The following is a 7,361-nucleotide window of genomic DNA, read 5'->3' on the forward strand; positions in this document are numbered from 1 at the left end:
CAAGTTCCACCAAAACAAGTTCCTTCCCGAGGTTATTTTGAAGAGGCGCCGTTACTCCGTCAGGCATTTAGCATAATAAACCAGAGCGTGTTTTTCTCCCATAATAACGACTCTCATCCCTCCCTTTCCAATTTTGTAGCAGAACCTTCAGTGGCCTTAAGGTAGCCTAACGTAAAAACGTGGAAAGGCCCTCTCTAGAGCCGCTGTGAGGTTACTATGTACTTCCTACGTAGACGTGAAGGTTACCTTAGATATTTAATCTCTGAGCTATTGATAACACAACATTTTTAAGTTCCAGGTAATTTTACACTAATGGAAACAATAAATAATTATGAGTATTGTATGCTATTTCTGCCAATAGATCCCCCTAAATCCTCCAGAGCCACAGAAGACATTCTACTGTCCAGATGTTTTCACAGGCTGCGTGGTATGGCTACTCCCCCTGACAAAGATCTTAAACTGTTGACTTTGTAAAAGCGCTGGCGGGCCCCTTTAACTAATTCTGTAAAGCCCAACTTTGAAGACTGCCCTCACTCTGTGTCCTGCTGATGTTTTCTGTGAGGCACTTTTTGGAGATTATGGTGTTTCACAAAAGTGGTAAAATACAGAATACTGCTAGTACTACTGCACCCTGGAACAACTACTACACATTAACAATTTAACAAACCAATTACAATGAAAACGTACCAAATAGTTATGCTTAATTACAACTGAATGAACATACAAAACATATGTAGTTAATGCATATATTATTATTATTATTATCTTATAGGCTTACTATTATGTTAATTTATTATTATTATTATTATTATTAGTAGTAGTAGTAGTAGTAGTATTGTTATTATTATTATTATTATTATTATTATTATTATTATTATTATTATTATTAATAGTAGTAGTAGTAGTATTGTTGTTATTATTATTAGTAGTAGTAGTATTGTTATTGTTATCATTAGTAGTAGTAGTAGTAGTAGTCGTAGTAGTAGTATTGTTATTGTTATTATTATTATTATTATTAGTAGTAGTAGTATGGCATTGGTCTATTATGTTAATATATTATTATTATTAGTGGTAGTAGTAGTAGTAGTAGTAATAGTAGTAGTAGTAGTAGTATGTCATTGGTCCATTATTATGTTAATACATTATTATTAGTAGTAGTAGTAGTAGTAGTATTGTTATTGTTATTATTATTATTATTAGTAGTAGTAGTAGTAGTATGTCATTGGTCTATTACTATTATTAATATTAATAATAATACTATAATTATTATTGTAATTGGTACAGTACATTGGTACAGCGGGAGTGTGTCGGCAGCAGCTGAGTTAAACAGTGGCAGCTCTAGACTAAAACCTTAAAAAGGAAAAAGCACAGTTTAAGTTATCAATAAATAAATGCCCCCCCCACACTCCCCCAGAACCGCCCCTGGCCGCAGCTTGTACCTTTAAGGGTGGTGTCAGCGGAGGAGAGGAGGAGGAGTGTGCCTGTCTCCGCTCACTTCTCCACTGCGAGGGGACTCCGAGAATCAACAATTCCCACAGACTGCACGCTACACACCTCAGCACGCTCACAAGCGCAACACACACAAGAGAAAACGAGGCATTTTTTTTGGACTAACATTTTGATTTTTTTTCTTTTTCTTTTTTTTCTTCTTCTAAAGCCTCTCTCGCCATTTTTGTTCCGTGCCAAAAGTGTCAAGACAGATGCGGCCGTTTTCATTGGATTTGCCTCCTCCTGTCGAATAATAACGATGCGGCTCTCCGGCTGACTGTGGGGTGGACAACGCAGGTAAGCGATATAACGTTAGCTAACAGATAAACGCACTGTCATATCTGGAGAATAATTATTACCGTTGGCGGTGTAAAATACACGCATTCGAGACGCGGTGTCGAGGATTATACAAGATTATAGCGTGTTTTGTCGAGGGTAGGGAAGGGTGTTTGTGTGTCGTAAGGCGAGCAGAGGCTCATGGCTATAGCTAAAACGCTGCATAAAGAAGTAGAGGAGAGACCTGGCTACGTGCGGTGCTGTAGGCTTCTGTTTTAGCCCACAGAGTCGGGCAGTGTCTGGATTTGCTGGCCACCATGTAAGCGGTGAATTAGGCCTACAATAGAGGAATGTATCTGTGTTAACGTGTGATGAAAATGAATGTCAACTGTAGGTAATGTATCCTCATACACGGACCGACCGCAGCTGAATCGAATGAAAGCGTCCTGCTAATTTTCTAAGTGACGCTAACGGTCGCTACTGTCACACTGACTGGCCGTGAACACTGAATGAATAATGTCACTCGATGGGCTGATTTAGTAACAACACACTGCAGGGCTGTCCGTGTCACAGGGGCTGTAATGTAACGTTAGTACAGTCCATGTAGTTAATCACATCGGGTCAACAGTCGACAGCCTCCTATTTTGAAGTAGTTTTAGCACCACCAATGGTAAACACGTCACAGTTGCACTAGTCTGTAAATTGACTATTGGCGAGTCCTGCTCCTTTTTTTTTTAAATCTTTTAATGGCTCCATATGAACCTCGAGTTGTAGTTATCGTCTATGTTGAGCTTGAGACAAAAATGAGGTTTCCAAGGTGTTCAAATCTAGCTCTGCCCAGGGTACATTCAGGAAATTGCCTTGGGCCCCTAACTTACCAGGGGCCCCATTAACACCTGTTAAACTTATGGTTATGCTTATTTTATTACTCTTCAATAATTAATTATGTCATTCTAAAAACCCATCCGCTAAAATGCATGGATGTGTGACAGCCTCCTTTCATTGTACTGTACGGTTGGATGCAGGGATGGAAATGAACTTTTTTTGCCCGCCTGCCACTGTGGCCCTCGGATTCCAAAATCTGCCAGTCCCACAACTTGTTTACCAGCCACGTTCCTTTTTTTTTTAAAGTGTTTTACACAGCATGTAAAAAATAATACAAGCTCCACAATACTCAAGCATGTTTATTTCACAAGGTCTTATGGGAAATACTGACATTCTCTTTCTCTCTTAGTACAAGCATGCAGTGTTTCCACTAGGATTTATTGTCTTTGGATCAGAATAAAACCTGTTTTATCACTGTGCGTCTGTTCAGCTTTAACGTTACAGATATCCCACAGAGCTAATGAACAATTCCAGATACACAACACATTTTGCAATGTGCATCTCAAGACCACATTTTACCATTAAACACCGCTCCAGCACATAGACGGTACCTTAGAACAATGTTACATGAAACAGCTGATTCAACGCCACTGCTCATCTAACATACAGTTTATGAACAATACAAAATGCGGAGGGAACATTGCTACGTTATTTTCATGTTGGTTTTGAAAAACGTCTAATAAAGATTAAAAAAGGTGGAGAACAGCAGCTCAGGAGGCCCCCTGTGTTTGCATTGGGCCCCCAAAATAATACATCCACCACTGGGTGCATTGGGCTACCTAATGAGAAATCTACCTGGTTGCCCAGCGTCATACTTCACGGGGAGCTTTTTGCTCTTTATGTCTTTGGATTTGAAATTGGTTGTACATTACACTAATGTCTGAAAGAATCTTAAATTTGCCTTGCGTATATTTTATATGGCCCCGTAGTGACATTTTCTGTGTTATACTCTGCGGTGCCACTCAGGGGGATGTCGGTGACAAAAGCCCCTGCACATGGAAAGTAAATCCAGTGTAGTTGAACATGTCACAAAGCAGTGTCTTTTCTACAAGTCAATGTTACAATCAGTATGAAGGTGACATTTGTCTTTTGAATGCACCATAAACAGCCATGATCTGGATTCATGGTTTAGTTAATGATCCCCATTAATGGTCATTTTCTTTTGCCTGGCTGCCAACACCACATCCTTTTAAAAAAATAAAATAAAAAAAGACAAGACAAGAAGGAACTTATCTGTAACCAATGGCAGGTTCCTTCAAGTGTTTGAAGGCTATCAGTTCAGTCTGCGGACCAACATGCAGTTGGTTGAAGTTGGTCTGTTGCAGCCTGTCACATCACTGAGTCATCATGTCAGATATGTTTTGATAGAGTTCATGGACTTGGATGTTTTTTTTTTTCACTTTCTGCCAGGGAGGACTTTTTCAATGGCCTTTGTGTAGGTGTTATTTTTTTTTTTAAATGTCCTATTGCTTCATTGGACTTTGAATCAGCGTGGAGGCAAAAGGTCAGGGGCTGAGTTTTGCTGCAAGTTACAGAAAAGAGGGCAGAGAACTTCAGTTAAGGTTCCAAAAGGGTATTTACAAAGCTTCCCAGCAGCAACCTGTTTTGGATGTCGTAATATGAGGATTAAAAAAAACAACACAAAATGCCCTGTCTTGTGGTTAATGTGCTACCTTCCGCGCAGTTACTGTAACTTTGACTAACAACCTAAGTAATGTGGAGAAAAGTCCAACTTTTTTAAAGCCTTCTAAATACTGTCTGTGTCTGGAGGTCTGCCTTTTTAGCCTTTCTTTTGTTGAGTATTTAAGCTGCTTAATTATTTGACCTGACTTACACAAGATGTTCAAGGTAGTTCGGCTTGTCCTCTTTTGCCACAGATAAGTAAAAATCCTCCGCTTTTATAGCCTAACTTCACAGTTGCACTTTGAAAGAGGTTGTGTGTCGAGTGCTGTAACTCAAAGGATCCTGTGTATTGGATGGAGCTCCATTTGACCGGGTCGTCTGCTGTAGTCCAGGGAGCTGTTGTTGAGTGGTGTGCAGTCTCCTGCAATCGAACCAGAGGACATTCAAATGGCCAAATGTAAATGATGTCGAGGCTGCTGAAGAGTCACAAGACTGGACTCTGCACTCTACGCCCTTATCCCCCTGGCTGCCTCTCAGCACAGCAAATCTTATCTGCCATCAAAACACCACTGCTTCTGTATGAAAGTGGCATGTTTTGATGTGTGTGCGTGAGTGTGTGTGTTTGTGTTCATCCAGGTGTTCTCATTCTAGCACAAAAAAACATGAAGTAATTATGGAATCCTAGGGCTGCTTGATTACGGCGGAAACAAATCACATTCAGTTTTTTTTTGGTCAGTGTTGAAATCACGACTATTTAACTTGATTGCTCATTGACTTTTGGAAAGATGTTGCGTTTATTGAACTTGAAAAGCACCGAAACAGTGAAAACACCTTGAACTGTAAAACTTTCCTTTTAATACTTTTCCCGCTGAACTTTTTGAATTCCCCTTTAGAGCACAAGACAAGGTAAGAGTTTACTTGCAAAATGTAAAGTGCAAAATAATCGTTTTTGTGATTGTTAGGAGCGGAAATCGCTATAAGAATTTGATTAATTGCACAGCCCTACTGAGTCCAACTGCTTGTTGTTACTTAGTGACTCTCCATTCCCCTTTTAAAGTAATTTGATGTCTTTTGATACAGGATGATGCCACAGTTACAAGAGTACCCGCCCAGGCACTTATCTCTACTAACAGCCTGTCTAACTACTAGCACTGTGCCAACTCAAACCCCAATGTTTGTCTAAGCTGTCAGTCACAATAGCACGACACACGGGGCACACACAATTTAGGGCCGCATCCCATTTTTTAAAAAAGATTTATTTCTGAGATACTCTGCAAACAAAAACAAACTAATGTGCAATCTACTAGAACGAGTGTCATGCATTTTACTGCAGAGTTTTTGATTTATTATAGACCTGGGAGCTGCCCAGCACTTGTGTTGTTGGCCGACGAACATTGTTCAAGGGCACTTTGACAGTAGATGAGGAGGAATAGAAGTATTTCTCATCTACTTACAGGTCTGCACTCTGTCAGCCCGTTGAGGATTCAAACCAGAGACCTTTTGGCCACAAGCTCATTTCTCTAATTGTTTGGGCTCTATAATATTTGTGCGGAGCATGCATTAAGCCAAATCATTTTGTTGTTTGTTGGTTCAGAGGACAGGCACTCTCTACTAATAACGATACTCAATACTGCTGTTGTTATTGGGAAGAGATTTACACCGCAACAGTTGTTGTTGCTGTGAATGTCGGAATTGGAATAAAACCTGTATCTCAAAATTGACAAGCCAATACTAGACTAGACAATGCTGCACGTGACAAAGTGTTCAGTGTGTTACTGTTAAGGGGATAATAGCACTCCTTAGTATCTTGACTTTTGTCTTGGCCTCCTCCTCCACACGTCTTATATCTCGCTGTATTTCTCACACACACACACACACACACACACACACGCAAGCCATAGTATTATACACGCACGTCTTGATAGCACAACAGGACCAGATTGCGTTCAACTGGAAGGGATAGAAATTGTGAAATGGGTATGACGAAGACGAGGCTAAAATGTCAAGCCCTGAGCTATTAAATATGTAAACAGAACAATGTAGCGACTAAAGCCGAGAAAATTTAATACAGAATGAAAATACAATGCAGACATTAAAACAGAGCTGCACTATCCTAAAGGTGAAATGAGGTGGGCAGATGCGTACATAAAGAGGCATGTGAAAACTTACTGTTTTATATGTAATTTTAGTAAATTTTTTTTATATCTCAAGATTATTCTGCCACTAGAATACCCAAAGAATGAGAGTGCATCAGAAAACAAGGCATAAAATGACTGAAGTCGATGTTGCCATCTGAAATCAGATCATTGTGTGGGCAGTTTGTGAGTATTCCCACTGTGTGCTGCTTAGAAGATTAGACTATCTGATTCAGAAACAATCACTCCGGCTCCTGTTGGCGCTTCTGCCATGAACAGGAGGCAACCAAAGTCAGTGGGACTCATTTTGATGACACGGCAGGAAGCGCTGAATGTGTCTTTTACAGCCATCGCTTCTGGATGCGGGCTGGAATGATGAAATGCGAAAGAAGAAAGATGGACACCTTCCGTTGCAACCCATGAGAGCTGTACTAGCCAGAGCTCATCTGTTGAATGGCTCGAGACCCCCCCACCTCCTCCTCCTCCTCTCTCTTCACCCTCACCACCAACTCTCCACCCCTCTGCCTTCCTGCTTCACCTTGGCGTTGGCGCATTGACAGGCCCCTCAATTATCTCCACCGATTGATCGCGGCTGATTGCAATTGTCGTGAATTATTTAGACTTTGCAGAAATTGCTCGCTAAAGGGGAGTGAGAGCGAAAAGAAGGAAGATATTGCGGGTCATATAAATTACATGTCAACCACATGAAGTTCCGGCCCGTTTTGCAAACCACTACTGTGGATCAATGACACAGCGCCGGGGAAACGGCATCAAGCTACCAACTCAACACCCAATCTCCACCGGTGTTCCTCTGATATGTGAAGTAAAGCTGGAGGAGATGTAGCGTGGGGCGGCAGAGCTCCTGGGTGATGTGAGAGGAGCTGACTCTTTCCCTGGCCGGGTGCTGGTGTGGTCACAGCAGAGGAGCAAAGTGGAAGGGACTCCCTCCCTCGC

At 41.1% G+C, this 7,361-nt stretch overlaps 1 protein-coding gene across 5 annotated transcripts in view; it reads left to right on the forward strand.

Moving 5' to 3' along the window:
• Positions 1-1,461: 1,461 nt before the first annotated feature.
• Positions 1,462-7,361, forward strand: part of nrip1b (nuclear receptor interacting protein 1b) — a 49,577-nt gene continuing 43,677 nt past the window's right edge. For all 5 annotated transcript variants that reach the window (XM_032534590.1, XM_032534592.1, XM_032534591.1 and 2 more), the window contains exon 1: positions 1,462-1,785. The gene's annotated coding sequence lies outside the window, so the exon portion shown is untranslated. The remainder of the gene's footprint in view (positions 1,786-7,361) is intronic.

Source organism: Etheostoma spectabile, chromosome 13 (assembly GCF_008692095.1).
Source record: "Etheostoma spectabile isolate EspeVRDwgs_2016 chromosome 13, UIUC_Espe_1.0, whole genome shotgun sequence".
In the NCBI taxonomy this organism is placed as follows: Eukaryota; Metazoa; Chordata; class Actinopteri; order Perciformes; family Percidae; genus Etheostoma; species Etheostoma spectabile.